Genomic DNA, 21,334 nt, shown 5'->3' on the forward strand with positions numbered 1-21,334 from the left:
AGATGATTTTACATATATATGTATATACATGTGTACATATATATATGTACACATTTGTAATGGTTGTCATCTCTAAGGAATGGGGGAGGAAGAAAAAATAAAGAAATTTATATGATAACTCTAATATATATTTAAAAGGAATAGAAATTGTATGTAAAAGATTTGTTCCATCATCTTTTTTTATTATACTATGTTATGGAAATGTTTGTTTTATTCCATAAATTAAAAATTAAATAAATTCAAATTTTAAAAAGGTACTTAGAATCAGTATACACATTAAGTACCAAACATTGTAAAAATGATTGTATCTTAACAAACAAGAAATGACTACTTACTGATATGGGAGTCATTTCAAAATCAATTATCTATGTTCAGCCCAATAATGTATTGTTTAGAACACACATTATTTTCAAATTAGTAGAAAGAATAAATATAAACAGAATGTGATTATAATAGCTCCAATCTAACCTATTTAAATAGACTCTTTATTCAGAAAATGAGGAATGGGGGAAAAAATAACACACATTGATTATCAGTATTTCTGAAATAGGTTGAACAGAAATAGTTACTTCAAGAACAAGTTGACCCTAGGGCTAAGAAACTATTTCAATCATAAGATACTTGAAATACATTTTTGATTATGCCCACTCTGCAGATTTTTTGCTTATTTGTTACAGGATTGTGTTCCCTCGCCTTAGCTAATTTTGAATTTTTAAAAAATATACCAAAGGGAACATAAGGTAATTGGAAGTAAGTGGAAGCACAGTGCCACAAGCAGGGAAGTTTTGAAAATAAATTGTGGGATTTGTTATGTACTTTAAAAAATTCAAGTAGGTTCGTAGTTCCATATGCAATTCTCTTTTGGTGTTCTGCTGTGCATTTGAAAATAGTTGTTTTTTAGTCTTTACGTTCAAAATAAAAGAATGATTTTTAAAGTATGTATCTGAAACTTTAAATTATTTTATAAATGTCATTATGTATTTTCATTATTTTGGCTTCCCCTTCCAAAAAACAACCCAAACCCTCTGGAGAGAGGATCAGGATCAAAACAGAGGAGGGGGTAGGTAGATAAAGAGAAAGAAAGTAGAGTACCTTTTCCTCTTTCATCCATTCTGCCTTGAAATTCCTACTTTCTTCTACTTGAAGCTTACCATTAACAGATCCAGGTCTTAATATTTTGCAAAATTTTCTAGAATACAGTACATCTTTTACTAGTGAATCATGTGAAGTATTTTCTTCCTTTCTATTTCAAGAATAATTAATTTGGAAATGGCAATGTTCTAGATATTTAATTAGATATTTACTATTGGCTCTAATTATAAACTAAAATATAATACAACTTTTATAGGAAAATAATAGACTCATTAGCTTGTTAATTCACTTCATGAAAGCTTTTCAGAACGACTACATAAGAGCCATGTTAGTAGTACTTTCAATTTTGCCTCAGTGGCTTAAAAGAGTGACTGGCTGAGCTTTTTGAGTAGCAAAGGTATAATTTACAATGAACTGGCATAGTACTGATTCACTGTAGGGAATGGGCACTTCAATAAAAAGTCCATTCTTTTTTTTAAATTATCTATTTTTTTAGGGCAAAGAAGCTCATTTGCACTATCGTGTTCTTAGTAGAACCACTAGCCAGTCTGATTTTCTGGGTTTCCCAATAGATGCCTATCTTTTCTTCTTGATTTAATTTTCCATAAAGAAACATAATATTCAATTGAGGGAATTTATATGTACAATGTAAACTCCAGTGATTCTCAGGGGCCCCTGATTTGGTTTTGATTGGTAGGTTTATTTTTAATTTTCTTAAGCATGTTTTTGGGACGTATACCTACTACTACTACTACTACTACTACTATTACTACTACTACTATCATTGCTACTACCCAACTAGCTAGCTAACTAGCCAGCTAGTTTTAATGTTTGCAAAGCATTTGCAAATATTATTTCATTTTATCTTCACAACAACCCTGGGAGGAAGGTGCTGTTATTATCCCCATTTTGCAGACGGCAATAATCATAGAGAAGTTAAATGAATTGTTTATGATCACACAGATACTTTGAGATGCCAATTTGCTTACCAAGAAAGAAGCAGGAAATTGTTTTCTTCTTATACAGCCATACATATGCGAGGGACATTTTTAGTATTCTAAACAGATAGCAGTCATTTTTTTTTGTAAAGGCTAATGATTTCATCTAACATATTTTATGGTTAATTATGAATAGCTTTCCAGAGAGAGTATTTCATAAGAAAGATACAGTACTTGGGGAAAAGGTATTGAGGAAAAACCTCACTGCAGTCCTTAAATCAAGAGCCACTTTGAGGGAAAGACTTATAATAAGGATGTTAAAATACTTCTTGAACAATAAGACAACTTGTTTGATGCAGTCAGAACAACTAAGCTAAATGGACCATAGGTTTGAATTGTAGTACTTTAATAGATCTGATGTTCCTCACTATCTGATTGAACAGTGTTATTGGCAAATATGGCATAACACTGTAGTAAACAAGGACAGCTAGGTGATACTCTCGATTATGAAGGTGAAAATATCTAAAAATCATTGCATTCACTTTACTTGTAAAATGAAGGGCTTAGATTAGTCTTTTAAGGTCATTTTCTAGTTCTTAAATTTTTATATCATTGAGAATGAAACAAACACACACACACACACACACACACAAATCACAGAATCTCAGAATTGTAAGAACTTAAAGATCAATTTGTTCAATCTATATCTGAGTAGAAATGTCATCGATAGCATCACCAATAAAAAGGAAGTAGAAATATCACTTGGTTTTGAATCTGGACATCAAAAAAATTTAAGGAAAGTAATAGGGCTTAAAATGAAAAACAACAACAACAATCTGGAGGTGGATAAGGGTCCAAATCAAAGGATAGAATCCAATTGATGACTTCCAGGGATGACGTTGGAACATTAGGAAGAATGGTCTTCAGAAGACAATAGAAGAAGAAAAAATTTCAACTGATCTCTGAAAGATCATCCTTGAATTTATAACCTAGAATTATGCAAACTTTTTGTTACTCTTCGCAGTTCACAGGTAGCGTCACCTGAAAACTTTGCTACTTCTAACCAGGGTACCACTGCACTAGGATACTCCAACCTGGGAAAGAATTTCAATAGTCCAAAAATTGTGATAGCAAGGAAGTTGGGGACAATCATGAGCTTTGGAACCATCTTCAAACTCTTCGCTCTGGCCTAATCCATTTGCCAAGCCTTGTCAACTCTAGCTCCAAATTATCTCCCATATATGTTCCCATCTCTGTACTTTCATGGCTATTCCACTAGTTTACTTCATCATCATCTCTTGTCTAGACTATTTCAATAGCTTTCCAGATTGTCTCACTGCCTCCATTTTCTCTTTTCTCCAGTTCGTACTGGAAAAAGGTATCAAACTAATTTCATAAAGGGAATAATATTATACTGTCCTGCTCAAGAAGTTTTAATGGTTCCCTGTTGTTTTGGGGATCAGAAATACAGCCCTCTGTCCAACATTCAAAGTCCTTCATGACCTGACTTCACCCAACTTTTCCAATTTTATTATTCATTCACTTCAGTTGGGATTTAACTCTCTAAACTTCTGTTTCTCTGGCATTTCTGTTTCTGGCACCTCTGTTTTTCTGCTCCCTATATGGTGCCATCTTCCCTTAGAGTGTAATCTATTTTATAGTAAGCATTTGCTTGTTAGCTTTTGTTTTTATTTTCAGTACTTATCGAAGTGACTGGAACATAATAAATGTTTCATAAATACATTATTTAGTCATTTAACTTTCTGTCTATCATATACTCTGTGATTTTTGATATTCCTCTTACATGTTATTCCATGTATTTCTATAATTTTGACCACGTTATCCCCTTTTCTTGGAATACTTCCTCCTTACTTCTCTTAGAAAATTCCTTGTTTCTATTAAAGATCAAATTAAGGAATGTCTCCTACATTATACCTTTACTAATTACCCCACCTCCTACTAGCTAATAATATCTCTCTGATAGATAGATAGATAGATAGAAAGAGACAGAGATAGAAATAGTTATCTACTTATATGTTTACATATTGTTTCTTTGACATACTTTAAGTTCTTCCTGTTAGTCGAGATTGTTTAATTTTTTGTCTTTTATTTCCAGTACCTGGTCAGAGGATGGTGTTTCATTAGCAAATTTTGATGGGTCATCTCTTTTTGATATAATAAGTATGAGTTGCTAGTGGTAAGCTAACAAATCCCTGTTCTATAAAGAAGTTTCCAGAAAATAAAGATCCAGGGGGCAGGTAGGTGGTGCAGTGGATAAAGCACCAGCCCTGAAGTTAGGAGAACCTGAGTTCAAATTTGGTCTCAGACACTTAACACTTTGTAGCAGTGTGACCTTGGGCAAGTCACTTAACCCCAATTGCCTCAGAAGAAAAAAAAAAGATACAAGAATTTAACATTCAAGAAAAAAGGCAAAGTATTGTTTCTGAGGAGAGGAAACCTGTTATAATTGAGCCTTATGGATTTCTAAGAAGTCTAAAAAGAAAGGAAGAAATTTTTTTCAGACTACCAAACACCCATCTATATCTCTAAATAATTTCTAAGGCTATATCAAATAATAATGATGAAAATGAATTCCCTTGCTTTAAATCTGAGTTTAATAGAAAGACCTCTAGAATTTACTGTAACAATAAACAGCCCATATATTATTGTTCAATAAGAAACGGCCAGCAAGATGATTTCAGAGAGACCTGGAGAAACTTAACATGAACTGATGCTGAGTGAAATGAGCAGAACTAGGAGATCATTATATATGGCAACAACAAGATCAATTCTGATGGACATGGCTCTCTTCAACAATGACATGACTCAAACTAGTTCCAATTGTTCAGTGATGAAGAGAGCCATCTATACCCAGAGAGAGGACTATGGTAGCTGAGTGTGGACCACAATTATAGCATTCTCACTCTCTCTGTTGTTTGCTTGCATTTTGTTTTCTTTTACAGGTTTTTTTTTCTTCCTTCTTGATCTGATTTTCCTTGTGCAGCAAGATAACTGTATAAATATGTATACATATATTGGATTTAACATATTTTAACATATTTAACATGTATTGAACTATCTGCCATCTAGGGGAAGAGGTAGAGATTTATCTACCTTCCCCTAAGAGGGGAAAATTTGGAACTGAAGGTTTTACAAGGGTCAGTGTTGAAAAATCAGCCATGCATATGTTTTGTAAATAAAAAGCTTTAATAATAATAATACTAAATAATTAAATAGTCCATTTATTCTTGTTTTTTTAGTATTTCTAAATTAAATTAATTTTATTTTGCTAAAAGTTTTTTTTGCATTTATGAATATAAGCATGCAGTTTTGCTGTTTTTGTTATTAATGGGGTTTGTTATATTCCTAGTTTATTGAATATTCAACCTTGTTATAGTATACAATGTTTTAAAATACAATTCTAGACTCTTTGCTAATATTGAATACAAGATTTTTTTGCATCAATATTCATATTGTATTTACAGATGGGCTGGTCACGGCAATGAGAAGGGTCAACTTTACATCTGAGACTGCAGCAAAGGAGTCAGCAGTTAGGGAATACATCTAAGTGATATGAGATGAGAAGGCAAAGATGAACAACTCACGGTGAATGGTTTTATTATTTCTTTTTGTAAAATATGAGTAGAGGTCTGTAAGTATGAGGTTGAGGGTAAGGGAAGTGCCATGAAAGACTTGAGGATAGACTATTAGTTTAAAACAGCTGGTAGGACAGATAATCAATTAAGGAAGCAAGAATGATAATGCAGTGAGATGAAATTGAGGTTAGATAACACAAATATGTAGAGGACCTAATTAGTGCTATTTTATGATTTCCTCCAGCTCCATTCAGCAGCATGGGAAACAAAGCAAAAGAGGGCAGTTATGGTTGTAATTTAGATTTGGAATTTGAAAAGGCATGGCTGGCTGAAGAGTAAAGGAGGAAAAATGAGAAAGAGGGATAGACAGAGAGAGACAGAAATAGTAAGAGTAAATAAAGGAGAACTGGAAAAACAAAACACCAAATAAATAGAAAAACAAAGCAAAACATCTAACTAGGTACCAGCTGAAGCTCAGATTCAATCACATCAAGTTCTACTAAAATTTGCCAAACATTAATTGGAGTGTAAAAACTTCAGTGGACAAAGCACAGGAGGAAATACAAAGGTAATATAATAACTGCAGTTACACAGCACTTCCAAGTTTGTAGAGGAATTTACTTCAATTTCACAACAATCCTTTGAATTTGATACTGTAGACATTATTCTCCATTTTATAGAAACTGAGGTACATAGGAGTTAAAAGTCTTATTCATAGTCATACAATTAGTGTCAGAGAGAGAATTTGATCCCAGTTCTCCTGTGTGTTGGCTTAAACTCACTAATCCCTAGCCCAACAAAATTCTCAAATAAAAATGATCTTTTCCTTTATTGTTTTCTTTTTTGGGTTACCATAGGTAATATTTTGAACTTCATTATATTCTGTAAAATGGGAGGATTGGAATCAAAATAGAAAAAAATAATTAAAAGTGAAAAAAAATTTTGCTGACAAAATTATATGGGGCATTATATAAAAAAAATCTATTTGTGGTGGAATTCTAAACCTGTAGAATCTTTCCATAGAATAAGCTGGCAATATATAGTAAGAGACTTTCTTAAAATATTGTATCCTTTAACAAAATAATACCATTGTTTGCAAAATATCTTGATATAACATAAAAAGTGAGATATTTGTTCAAAGATATTTATTGCCTTATTATATGAAATTAACACAAACTATAGACAATCTAAATATTCAACATTAGAGAAAAAGTTAAATAACTTTTGATAATGAAATATTATAATGTAATTAATAACAAGTATAAAATATGCAAATAAATCTTGAAAGATCTATATGATATAATACAAAGCAAAAAAAAAAAAGCATTACTAGGAGAATGGAGTATAACCATATGAAAGGAAAAGAGAATAAAAGTGAATAGAAAAATAAAGAATCCTGTTAAGACCTTAAAAATAATGAATGACTGAAAATTTCCAAAATAATTTATTCATCTCAATTAAATTACATAAATGTAATTTCCAAGCAAGTTTTAACTGGTCATATAGATGTTCACTATAAATCTTTCAATAAAATGCCAAAAAAATTTAAAAATAAAACCAATAGAAAATAAAGCAAGAGTTAACTTCTAATTAATAAATATTACATGGATATTCTCTACCCTATCTAAGCACCATAAACTTGAAGCCAGAAGGTTATTTTGAAACTATCTGGTCCCACTATATGAGGATCAATTCTGATGGATGTGGCTCTCTTCAACATTGAGATGATTCAAATCAATTCCATTTGTGCAGTGAAGAAGAGAGCCATCGATACCCAGAAAGAAAATCATGGGAACAGAGTGTGGAACACAACATAGCATTCTCACTCTGTTGTTATTTGCTTACATTTTGTTTTCTTTCTCAGTTTTTCTTTTTCTTCCTTCTTGATCTGATTTTTCTTATGCAACAAGATAACTGTATAAATTTGTATACATATATTGGATTTAACATGTATTTCAACACATAATATGTATTAGATTACCTGCCAGCTAGGGAAGGGGGTGGGGGAAAGGAGGGGAAAATTTGGAATGAAAGGTTTTGCAACAGCCAATGTTGGAAAAATTACCCATGCATGTGCTTTGTAAATAAAAAGCTTTAATTAAAAAAAAAACTATCTGGTCCCAAACCTTTATATTTCAAATGAAATAATGGAAACACAAATATATAAAATTATTTTTCTAAAGTCAAAAAGTAGGAAGTAGCGGAGTTAGGGTTCAAATCCAGGTCCTTTAATTTTGAAATCTAGTACTTTTGTCATTATCAAAAGTACTAGATTCCACATTGCTTTTATTCAAATCACTATTTTTTTTTAAAAGAGTTATACTGAGCCCAGATCCAACAGCATTCAACTTGTGGTCTCTTTCTCACAACAAATCACATGTTTGACTATGTTTTCTTAAATTAATGAATCAATTATTTTATCAACTTTCATTTAGCAATCATGGTCATGAGATCATCATAGGTTTTTCTTGTTGCTTTTAGGAAAATATGCTTAGGCCATTTCATAAATACTGTCTGGTTCCCATAGAGAAATAGAGACCATGGCACATTTGTGAGGAATATGTTTGTGAGCAGGATTAACAATAGGTGTGTAGATGAAATTGTGAAAATATTAGGGTGGAATATTTTCAAGATTTCAAGCTTGGAGAATTGGACATTTTTCTTTATTATTAATATTTTCCCCTAGTTATATTTAATTTTTTACACTTGTTTTTAAAACTTTTGAATTGCAGATTATCTCCCAGAAACCCCAGCCCCATTAAGAAACCACATTAGAAGTTATGCAAACTATTTTGATCTCCCAACCCTCAAAAAAACCCTCAAGTAAAATGAGGTAAAAAAAAATTATATATATACATGTATATATATATATATATATATATATATATATATATATATATATATGTAAGTGTATGCTTCAATCTTTTTTCAGAAATAATCAGTTCCTTCTCTGGGTATGGATAGGATTCTTCATCATCAGTCCTTCCACATAGTCATGGATCCAAAGTCATTTACAGTTGATCATCTTAGATCATTGCTATTACTTTGTATACATTTCATTTCACTTTGCTTGAGTTTAGGAGGACTTTCCAGATTTTTTTTTCTGTTGTCATCCTGCTCATTATTTCCCATAAAATAATAATATTACATCATAATCACATTCCACTGTTTAATGAGCTATTTTCCCAGTGATGGGCATCCCCTCAATATGCCCTCTCTTTTATCATTCTCTCCCCTTCCTGTTTCCTATTCTCCTCCTATTTTCCTGCAGGATATGATAGATTTTTCTACCCATATTGAGTATATTATTTCCTTTTTGAGTCAATTCTGGTAAGAGTAAGGTTCTTCCGCCCCCTTTTTCCCTACAGTGTAAAAGCTTTTTCTTGCTCCTTTATGGCAGATAATTTACACCATTTCATTTCTCCCTTTTCCTTTATTGAGATGGGCATTTTATTGAAGGCAGAAGGGAACAATGGTAAATACTATATTGGAAAGGAGGGAATAAGTGCATGTTCTAGTTTATAGCAGCTACTTTTGGGAACATTATAATTTTCCAAAGAAAAGGCAAATCAATCAAAGATGATTGTAAAAACGATCTATCTTTGCTATAATGGATCATTTAAAATCACACAAAGGAAGGCCTGTGGCTTAACTTGAAACACCTAGGGAGGTTCAATAATCAGTGAACATTTACTCAATACCTATCTACCAGGTAATACGCTAAACTCTGGGGATATGATAAGAGGTAAAAGATATGCCTGGTAAACCAAGAGAGCAGGTAAACCAGTCTGATGGAGGAGGCAGCATGCAAATAGCTATGTGCAAATAAGATATATGAAGGATAAATTAGAAGTAATCAAGAGAGAAAGGGCACTAAAATTAAGGAGAACTGGAAAATTCTTCCTGTAGTTGATGGTATTTCAGCAGGAAATGGAAGACAGTCAGCAAATGGAAATGAGAGGGAAGAACATATTCTTTTAGCATAGAAAGTGAAAAAGCCCAGGATCTGGAGAATGAAGTATCTTATGGGAAGAATAATAAAGAGTCCGTATCTCTAAACTGTAGAGGGCTAGAACAAAACTCCTATGGATTTAGCCTGCTAGTCAATGGTATACTCCTATCACATGATATTACCTTTCTCCTAGTTAATTACCTAGCTCCTAGGGAGCTTGTCTCTTCCCTTGTTTTTTATGCCAACATTGAGCTTTCAGATGCCCTACTTTACCACATTGAAAGTATTGACGAGTCTCTCTGCAAGTCCCTTGCCAAAAGGGACCCTGTCTTCCCATGTTCAGATCTTGAGAAGTCTGTATCATAGCAAGGTATAAAAGGTATTTGTACTCAAATACCCAAATACGCTATGGCACAGTGTCTTATGATCTCATCTAAAGGAGCATCCTCGTATAGTCCTAGTATAATTATTTTACAAACCTCATTAGCACTTTCTTTAGCAAGTTGTCTTATAATAATTTCTGTTGCTACATTTTCACCAATAGTTCATATGACAGCTGTCTGCAGACATCCCACAAAATCAGCAAAGGGTTCATTTGGACCTTGTGATATTTTTGTGAAGGCTTCCCCTTTATCTTGTCTTCCTGGGAGGGTACCCCAAGCTTTGATAGCAGCAGCAGCAATTTGCTCATATGTTATGAAAGGGTAATTAATCTGTGCTAAAGTGTCTGCATAAAGACCTAAACCTGCTAGTTGATCAAAGGTGACTGTTATATTAACTCAAGTTTGCCCATTTCTTTGGTCTTGTATTCTACAGAGTTCATTATACTCAGAAAGCCACAACAAGTTTTGTCCATGTTCTAAACATGTCCTTGCTATAGATTTCCCATCATTAGGAGTTAAAACTTCAAAAGCCAAATTCTCTAATAACATCTTAACATAAATTGATGTAGATCCATAAGGAATGAAAGCCTTTTTCAGATCTTTGATAATTTCCAGATTAAAAGGAGTTTATCTTCTTTCTTGACTTGAAGAGTCAACTTCTTCAATCACAGGGTATGCTTCTATTTCAAATCAGAGGTATCCTGTCCTTAATCTTTAGCTTTAATTAATGCTTTTTTGTAATTGGGTCATAGTGGGTGGACAAAGCTGCTGCATAGATGGTACTGATAATTTCATCAGCACTGTACTTAACTCCTTTCTTGTCCAATTCTTCATGCTTTTCAGCTGCTTTGTCAGTAACATCCCCCTCATGCTCTTTCTCCTTTTTTCTTATTTTAAAACTTTTGGAATTCCTTAAAGCCAATTGTATTATAGAATGTTTTCTTAGGAATTGAATTAGGATCATTTATCATTGTAATATTTAATTAGCTGCTCTCCCATCGTTTTCCCTTATCTGGCTCTAATTTTTCTTCCTTAGAGGACCAAGGAGATGTGTATTCTAATGTTTCTAAGAGTCTAATAATTTGCTCCCAAGTTACCAACAAACCTTGTTCCTTTATTAACCTAACTATGCTTACTACATACTTCCCTTGGAATGGGGAAGTCTCTCTTCTTAGTATTTGCCCCATTTTAGTTGAAAAATGAAAGTGACTAGTTTACTCTTCCTATTTCCTGGTCATAGGGACTTCTTCATTGAACTTATGATTGTGTCAGTTGAGCTACTGTCCACATTGGGCACCAAAATGTGTAATGTTCAGGCTAGCTTTCTGGAAGATCTTGGTACCAGCCTTGATCTTAGTCTAGAAGTGATGAAGGCAGGTCAGCCACCACGAGGCTGGTTAAAAATGGCATGTCTCATTTCCAGTCCTCTCAGCTCTTATATACCTTAATACAATTACATCATTACAGCATACTGATTATGTGTGAACTAGAGAACCATTATATTACCATACCAAGTATTAAGTATATGTAAACTAGAGAACCATCATCTCATCAGTTCCACATAGCTAACACCTTGTTGGTTTCAAGTATACTTCTCCAGAGTTCTGCCCCTCTACATCTTCCACTTTCTTTTGTTTTAGAACACAGGTGGTCACACCCTCCCTGACTTGTCAAGGAGGTGAAAACTCCAAAGGGAAATGGGGAGTTCCAGCCCTCTACATTAGACCAAAAGAGTACCTGTAGAGAAGGGACTAAGATATAAGAATTCTAGAAAGTTAGTAGGGAATCAAATTATGAAAGGCTTTGAATGCCAAGCAGGATTTTATATTTTATCCTAGAGGTGCTAGGGAGTCACTGGGGTTTATTAAGTGGAGGAGTGGCATGGCCAGATCTACACTTTAGGAAAATCACTTTAGGAAAATTTGACAGCTGAATGAAGGATGAAGTGGAGTGGATTGTTGAGGCAAGGAGACCAACAACAGGTTATTACAATAGTCTGAGTGAGAGGTGATAAGAGATTTGCAACAAACAGGTAGTAGTATCAGAGGAGAGGTGAGGGTACATGCAATAGATTTTATGAAAGCAAAATCAAGAGGTCTTGGCAATGGAGTGGATGAGGGGAGTGAGAGAAAGTAAAGAAATATGAGGAAAGTGGGAAGAAGGGTGAAGGATGTATCAGTATCACTTGTTGGGACAAGGACAAAATTATATTTCAGAATACATCTGCAATCCTATCATGGGAAACTATTTTATACTAATATATACAATTATTATTATATGTTACATGTATTATATAATTTACTATTGTTGGGCGCAATGATTTCTAGATGACAAAAGGCAAAGGAAGAAAATAAACAATTCTGCAAGAGGTGTTATAATCTGGAATCCAGGATATGCTGTGCTTTTGCTAGTAATTAAAGTTTTGTCTGTCTTATGCAACAAGAAAGCTAAGGAATATGGCATGAAGGCTAGAGTTATCATAAGGAGCAGTACAATACTCTCCCTGATCCATTTATATGGCCCCATAAACACACAAAGCATTTCAACTTCTGTCCCGTGACTTTTTACATATTATGCCCAAGAATGACTCCTTACTTGCTTCTGTCTCAAAATCATTAGCTCTATTGTGCTCAAGTGCCAACTCTGCAAGATGCCTTTCTCAATCTACTAATCATTAGCATTCTCCTCTTCAAAAATCTCCAACATCTTTGTATTTATTAACTTGTGGGCAAATATGCCCACAAAGACACAATATGTCTTTCACACTCCACCCCAGCAACTCCACCAATGTGCAAGTTAGGATAGAATGAAGGAAAAGGAATAAGTGTTTATGTGGTATTTACCATATGTCAGATACTGTGATATGTGTTGTTGTTGTTATTGTTTACAAATATTATCTCATTTAATAGAGTGCTGATCCTGGAGTTTGGCAGACTCAGTTATAATTCTTCAGATGCTTTCCAGTTCTATGACCTTTAATCTGTGACTGTCTCAATTTGTAATCTTTCCAAGATTGTTGTGAGGATAAAATAGTATTTGTAAATTACTTTGCAAACTTTAAGGTATTATAGAAATGATAGTTGTTATTCTTCTTCTTCCTCCTCCTCTTCCTCCTCCTCCTCATCATGGCACAAGAACATAAGTGACAATAACTGAGGTTACATGGAATAGAAAAAGTTCTAATAAGGGAAGTTTTCGGTTTTGGAGAGTTCCAAAGGAGAGAGGTGGTGATGGTATCTCGGATCAAAGATAATATGTAGAAAAAAGCATGGATAATATGTAGAAAAAAGTGATGGATTCAGAGCTGGAAGTGGATTTAGTAGACACCCAGTCTCTGTTTCACTTTAAAAAAAATTTCCTCTGTATAATGTTTTAAGATAAGAAGCTAATGCTAAACACAGAATGCAGTGTTTGCATTTTTTGCAGTTACAGTACAGGATTTGAATCCAGAAAGAATTCTCTTTCAATTGCATCACATTGCCACAGGCTAAGAGTGAGAAGTAGGTATTTTAGGAGAAGGAATAGGTAATTATATAATTTTACCTAAGTGCCAGATACTGTGCTATTTTTATTTATTTATTTATGCATATTACCTCATTTAATCATCACAAAATCTCTGCCCACGTTATTACCCCCATTCTAAAGTTGAGGGAACTTAGTTAGACAGAGGTTCAATGTTTACATTGAAATTACAATTAGTGTTTGAGGCGCCATTTGAATTCGTGTCCTCCTAACTCCAGGCACAGAGTTCTATTTGTAGTGCTACCAACTGCCTATAGAGACACTGAGAAGAAAAGAAACAGCATAGCTCGATTATTCAGATTTGGAGAAAAGAAGGAGATTCTTTTTCTTCTTTTTCTTAACTTACCAGGTAGTAAGTCATATGTGAAGATATAGGCTATGCTGAAGTGAAGAGGGATAAGGCATGAGCATTTATATCAGGTGAGCCTTGGACCATGTAGATTCACATGGAGTTTTTGCTCTTGTAAAGATAAAAAGTGCATAGGGCAAGAAATGTAGGAGAAAAAAAGATTTTATATTTAAACATAAAGTTTGTGAAAAGCTGATATGAAAAGAAAAGTAATATTGTTTTGTCAAAGAAACAGCCTTCTAGTATGAAACATTGATTTTATAGATGAGGAATCTGAGATTCAGAGATTGTGACTTATCCAAAATTAAAAAAAAGTTGTAAGTGGCAAGGCTATGATTCAAATCCAGATCCTCCCATTCCAAATCTTGTGTTTTTCATATAGTTGTTGGAGACAGCATAGAGTTATTGGTTTCATTATTTGACCTTCTTTGGCATCATGATTCATGACCAAAAATGGAAACAATGGAGAGCATGCTGGAAGGAAGATAACTCAATAGGATAATTAAGAATTAACAAATTTAGGGGACTAAGTGAACCAAGGATACATATTTGCTATCCCTCTTGCCCCACTGTAATTTCCTTAATGGGAGAGATTTTTAATATATCTGTGTAATACCTATCATTCCTTATATAAATTAAGACTCAGTAATTTGAGGAGTGAAAGATGAAGAGAATGAAGAAATTATATTTGAGTTCAGAATTGCAAAGACAGAGATAAATAACTTTAGTGAAACATGTGAGATTGAAAGTCTCAGTAAAGAAGAAGAGTTTGATGTGAGTGGGAGAGGCTATGAGTTAAAGAGGTTCTGATGAGAGAATTGGAATCTTATTTAGAGATACAAGAGGTATGGACAATGCTTTATGAAGAGAATAAAAGGTCTGTCCTTTTGAGTGTGAAATAGTACCCCCATACTTCTCTGAACTTGATGCTGGTTTTATCCGTATTCAAAAATATCAGTAGTGTTGCTAGCAGGTAGAAAAGTCAGTGACTTGTCCCTTAAACTTAGCTCTCTCACACAGTAGAATAAAATAGACATGGAATAAGCAAATTAGGGAACCCTGAAGTCAACAGTATTTTGGTGGGTGGGGCAAATAAACATTATGTGGCTTATAAACTAGCTTTCAAAGATTGAAAATTGGAAAGTGACAAATAGAGAAGTGATCTCAGAGTCAGGGAGACTTGAATTTTAAGTCTTACCAAAATACATGTCTGTGTGACCCTAGACAAGTCATTCAATCTACCAGTGTTCAATGCAGCTTTGAGATGAACCTGTAAATTGCAAAAAAAAAATGCTGAATTCCATTAGTAGAGTTTTCAATAAAAATTAAAAGTTCAGTTTTTAGTTCTCTATATAGAATAATTACCATAAACGTGGTAATTTAAACTCAAGGGTAGGAAAAGGATCAAGTGCAAAGGGCCTTGGTTACAGCTGGCAAGACCACACTGATTTTGCTTTTTTCCTAAGAGGCTTGGTACCCACGGACATGACTTCCTATTGGAAAGAAGAAAGGCATCAGTAGCAAGGTTCTTAGGAAACAAAATGGGGAACTGAGGGGAGAAGCTATATATATCTGAAAGGGCTGGAACCAGCCTACAGACTTTATGCTTACAGAGGATGATGATACTCACTCTTTCTTCAGGAAGAGAAACTCAAGGATTTCAGGGGAAACAGAAGCTGCAGGCAACAGAGCACCCAGCAAGTTAGTGTCTGGAAGAGACTACATGCTCAGTGGAGCCAAATGGCCTTCAGGAGAGGCTACAATCAAATATAACCAGGCAGAAGAGATGAGCCAAGTCCAGCGGAGGCTTAGAGATCAGAGTGGAAGATCCGGGTGACACAAGAAGATGTCAATAGTCTTTTGGACCTAAGGGGTATGACTTGTCCTTTCACAGTGTGCCCTACACATGAGGCACTTTAACTTGTGTACCCTATTCTCATCAATTCATAATATATATTTGCTGAGGTAATTGAGGTTAAGTGACTTGCCCAGGGTCACACAGCTAGGAAGTGTTAAGTGTCTGATTTGAACTCAGGTCTCTTGACGTCAGGGCTGGTGCTCTATCCATTATGCCACCTAGCTGTCCCATTAATTTTTATGCATGTACTTCTTCATCCATGTGCCTTGGCTGGACATGGTCCATATGTATATACATATGTATGCACATACATATACACATTTATGTATATGTGTGTGTAAGTAATCTGTATGGAAAATTATATATACATATATGTGTATATACACACATGTAACTATATAATTCCTGACATATTGTTTACATGCATTCATTCTTCCCACCGATACTCTTTCAGTTTCTGGAAGACTTTGATATAGGTTTATGGGAAAAATTCTTGTTGCTATTTTTCTTCCTATGTCACCTTATTAAGATAATTTACTTTGAACTAATTCTATTCCTCTGACTGACTATTAAAAGTAAAACTCTCATGAGAGACCCAATAGGATCATTCCAGCAATATTAGGATGAAGCTTTCATTCAGGTGGCGCAGTGAGCATAGTGTGTCTGGAGTCAGGAACATTTATTCTCTAGAGTTCAAATCAGCCTCGGACACTTACTAGTTGTGTGATCCTAGGCAAATCACTTAATCCTGTTTGTCTCAGTTTCCTTATTTGTAACATGATCTAGAGAAGAAAATAGGAAAACATTTTAATGTCTTTTCCAATAAAACCACAAATGGAATCACAAAGAGTCAAACATGGAAAATTGAATAAACTTTTAAACTTTGAAGAGATACAACTTTAGTGTATAAGCCCTAACAGAGTAAGTGGGGTCTCTTCTCAAGTTGGGAGGGGCTGTCTCCAAGGACTACATTAGTGAGTAAGTGATATAAAGATATAAGAAAGGAAAGATGAGAACAAGATGTCTGAATAGAATATGAACAATTAGTCCTTGAGGTTACTGACGGGAGACAGGGCAGAGTATAAAACCATGACCCAGGGGCTGAAGGCATAGGATTTTCTCTGTACCTCTTTTATGCACTTCCATTTCCTATGTGATTGATATTTTGATCTTTGTATTTCTCATAGTGATTTTAAATAGTATTTTGAAAAAGTTAGTAGTTTATACGTTTTTGTTGAAATTGAATTTTATTGACTCTGTAAAGGCAGTAGTAATACATCCTGGGGTTAGATGGATGGTGATTTATATCAGGTTGAATATCTCTATGAGTGAGTGAATTTTACTTTAGAATTTACTTAGAATATGAGGAGTGGAGCCCCATGGTGTAGAAAAGGCAGAAAGTTGTCTGAGTCTCTCTAGTTTCCTTCAGAAACATGAAATCAAGCCTCTAAGTGGATTCTGGAGTGATAGAATCACAAAAAATATGGAGTAAAAATTTTTTTGACTGAAGATAACTTAGAAGGATTTCAGGAAAGGTCTGTCTCACTAAGGTAAAAAGGGGAACGCAGCCCATCATAGATAGTGTCTAGCAAGTCAGCAGGAAGTTCTTAGCCACAGCACAGATCAGTAACCCAGACCCCTCCTGGCTCAATAGGCCAACAGGGAAGCTTCAAGCCCCAGCCCAGAGGGCCAACTGCCAGCCTTGGAGCCCCAGCACAACAGAGGTGACTCTAGCACTGTGGCAAAGCTACAAGACTCAGAGACCTTGGCAAAGAAAGCCAATGACCCTGGCCCTCAGTGCAAGAACCTTGGGATAATACTCCCTGGAGCAGAACTCAACTTTAAAAGTCAAGAACTAGGCAAAAAACCAAACCAAACCAAAACAAAACAAACAAACAAACAAACAAACAAAAAAACCCTCATCAAAAAAAACCCACAGAAAAGAGCTCTGATTATAAAAAAAAAACTACTAAAGGATAAGAACTGACAGAGGAACTTAAAAATGGAATAGCCATTTGATGGGAGATTAATCCTCAAGTTGGGAGGGGTTGTTTTTAGGGATTACATTAGTGATAATTAGTGAAAGATCAAAACACAAACTCAGGAGAAGACAATATCAAAATGTCTACGTTTAAAGCCTCAAAGGGAAATATGAATTTTCTTCAAGACCAAAAGCCCTTCTTGGAATATGTCAAAAAGAATTTAAAAAAATAAAAGAAGTAGGAGAAAAATTAGGAAAAGAAATGAAAAGTATACAAGAATTAATAGCTTGGAAAAATTGGCTTAAGAAAACAATTCCTTAAAAAAACACAATTGTGGGGACTGGATGTGGATCACTTTTGTTGTTGGTTTTGTTTGCTTATCTGTTTTTTTTTCTTTCTCATTTTCCCCCTTTTGATCTGATTTTTCTTGTACATCATGATAAATGTGGAAATATGTTGAGAAGCATCTTATATTGGATTACTTGCTTTCTAGGGGAGGTGGGAAGAAGAAAGTTTGAAACACAAAGTTTTGCAAAGGTAAATGTTGAAAACTATCTTTGCATGTATTTTGAAAAATTATTATAAAAATACAATTAATCAAGGTGGGGGGAGAAATCCACTAAAAACACCAATTCTTTAAAAAGTAAATTTGGATAATTTATAGGAGGTACAAAAGCTAACTGAAGAAAATAATTTCTTAAAAATTAGAATCATGCAAATAGAAACTAATAACTCTTTGAGACATTAAGAATCAGTCAAACAAAATTTGAATGAAATAGGAGAAAATGTAAAATATCTCATTGTAAAAAACAACTGATCTGAAAATAGAATGAGGAGAGACAATTTAAGAATTATTGGACTATCTGAAAGGCTTAAAAAAAAAAGTTCCTAGGAAGTAGAGCCAAGATAATAGAATAAAGGCAGGGACTCACCTGAGCTTTCCCTCCAGATACTTCCAATTACTTTTAAATAATAACTTGAAATTTATTCTAGAGCAGCAGAACCCACAAAAAGACAGAGTAAAGCAATTTTCCAGCCCATGACAATTTAGAAGATTAGGAGGAAAGGTCAGCACACTAGGGTAAGAGTGGAAGGCAATCTGATGCAGATCATACCAGTACGAGTAAACCAGGAATAAGCTTTGGGAGCCACTAAACCAGCAGTGACAGTGGCAGCTTCCAGAGCTCTCAACTCACAGACAATAAGGAGGGCAAACAACTGGTCAGAGGGAGATTACAGGGGTCGCTTGCTAACTCTGAGAATAGAACTCAGAATAGATAATACTTAAACCCAAGGTCACCATCCTGGTTGGCAATTCCAGGATAAGGAGGAGCACTGGCACATCAGCTTGGAGTCACAGTGTAGCAGGGTCCCTCATCACAATTCAAGAGCAGAACAGGGACCCTAAGGTCCCTAAAAATATTTCTCAGAAATAGCTACACAAAACCTCTGAAGCTTAGAACAGCACACCATCCACTCTGGAAACAAAGTCCTACTTTAACAGAGTTAAAGTCAAGTAATATACTGGGGAAATTAGCAAACAATAGAAAAAAATATGACTATAGAAAGATACTATAGTGAACAAAGAAGATGAAAACATATACTCAAAAGAAGATAACAAAGTGAAAACTCCAAAGCCTTCAAGAAAAATATGAAGATTCTCAATACATTTCAAAAAACCAAGTAAGAGAAGTAGACAAAATTGGGAAGGGAAATGAAAATGATGCAAATAAATCATGAAAAACACTAACAGTTTGGTAAAGAAGACACACACACACACACACACACATAAAATATACTGAAGAAAGTAACATCTTAACAAACAGAATAGGCCAAATGGTAAAGAAAGTACAAAAAGCCAACGGAGGAGAAAAATGTCTTAAAAAACAGAATTGAACAAATGGAAAGAGGGGCACAAAAATTTACTGGAGAAAAAAATAAAACAGAATTGGTCAAATGGGGGAAAACATCCATTGAAGAAAACAATGTCTTTGTTTTCTTACCGTAAGAAAATAATTTCTTTTTTCTTTCCTGAGGCAATTTGGATTAAGTGACTTGCTCAGGGTCATACAACTAGGAAGTGTTAAGTGTCTGAGATCAGATTTGAACTCAGGTCCTCCTGACTTCAGGACTGGTACTCTATCCACTGTGCCACCTAGCTGTCCCAAAAACAATTTCTTAAAAATTTAAATTGAACAAATGAAAGTTCACTAAAAAAAAAAATTCCTTAACAATTAGAATTGAGCAAATAGAAACTAATGACTTTATGAGAAATCAAGAAACAATAAAACAAAATCAAAAGAATGGAAAAAAAACAATAAGACAATGTGAAATATCTCTAACAAAAACACCTGACCTAGAATATAGAACTGGGAGGGACAATTTTAAAATTATTGGACTGCCTGAAAGTAATGATCAAAAAAAGAACCTAGATGTCATCTTTCAAGAAAGTATTAAGGAAAACTTCCCTGATATTTTAGAACCAGAGGGTAAAAGACAAAATGAATACATACAATGATCACCACCTGAAAGAGAGTCTAACATGAAAACTCCAAGGCATATTGTAGCCATATTCCACAATTATCAGATTAAAAGAAAATATTTCAAGCAGTAAGAAAGAAATAATTCAAATACAAAGGAATCATAGTCAGAATTACCAGGATCTTAGCAGCTTCTACGTTAAAAGATTGCAGGTCTAGAAATTGGTATTCCAGAAGGCTAAGGAGCTTAGATTTATAACAGCAAATCAACTACCTAGAAAAACTAAGCATAATCTTTCAGGGGGAAAGATAGATATTCAAGGACATAAGGAAGTTTTAAATTTCCCTGATGGAAAAAAAACAGAGCTAACCAGAAACTTCAGTCTTCAAATATAAGACTCAAGAGAAACATAAAAAGGTAAACAAAAAAGAAAAAAAAAATCAATCCAGTTGAACTGTTCTTATAACTCTTAAGAACTTTACTTCTATTAGGACAGTTATCAGGAATAGAAATTTATGTGATGTTATAAAAAATTTACAGGTGAAAAAAATTGTAGTAGAAGAATAGGAAAGGGGAAGGCACAGTGAAGTAAATTACCTTGCAGGAACAGTAGAAGGGAAAAGGGAGAGGGGGGTGAGCAAATATTTAAACTTTACTTTCATCAGGTTTGGCTCAAAAAGGAAATAACATACACACTGAGGTTAGAAATTTATTTTGCCCTATAGGGAAGTAGGAAAGAAAAGGGGAAGGAAAAAAGAACCTGGGACTGATAGAAGGGAGGGCAGAAATAGGAGGAGAAAGAGAAAAGAAAAGGGAGGGAAAGCTCATAGAAGGGAAGGCAGTGGTCAAAAGGAAATCACTGGTAAGAAGCTATAGGGTGAAAGGAAAGAAAAAAAGTATAAATGGGGGAAAATAGGATGAAGGGACATATATTGTTAGTAGTCATAACTGAATATGAATGGGATGAACTTTTCCATAAAATGGAAGCAGATGGCAGAATGGATTAAAAATCAAAATTTGACAATATGTTGTTTATAAGAAATATATTTGAAGCAGAGAGATACATACAGAATAAAGGTAAAAGACTAGAGCAAAATATATTAAGCTTCAACTGAGTATCAAAATCAGGATAGCAATCCTCATCCTCACATAAAGCAAAAACAAAAATAGAACTAATTAAA

At 34.2% G+C, this 21,334-nt stretch overlaps 1 protein-coding gene across 3 annotated transcripts in view; it reads left to right on the forward strand.

Moving 5' to 3' along the window:
- Positions 1–21,334, forward strand: part of PAK5 (p21 (RAC1) activated kinase 5) — a 430,189-nt gene that overhangs the window by 100,578 nt on the left and 308,277 nt on the right. For 2 of the 3 annotated variants that reach the window (XM_031951109.1, XM_031951111.1), the window contains exon 3: positions 5,516–5,636. The gene's annotated coding sequence lies outside the window, so the exon portion shown is untranslated. Of the gene's footprint in view, positions 1–5,515; positions 5,637–15,473; positions 15,706–21,334 lie in introns of all 3 variants that reach the window. The other variant, XM_031951110.1, reaches the window with a different exon arrangement.

This window comes from Sarcophilus harrisii, chromosome 2 (assembly GCF_902635505.1).
Source record: "Sarcophilus harrisii chromosome 2, mSarHar1.11, whole genome shotgun sequence".
In the NCBI taxonomy this organism is placed as follows: domain Eukaryota; kingdom Metazoa; phylum Chordata; class Mammalia; order Dasyuromorphia; family Dasyuridae; genus Sarcophilus; species Sarcophilus harrisii.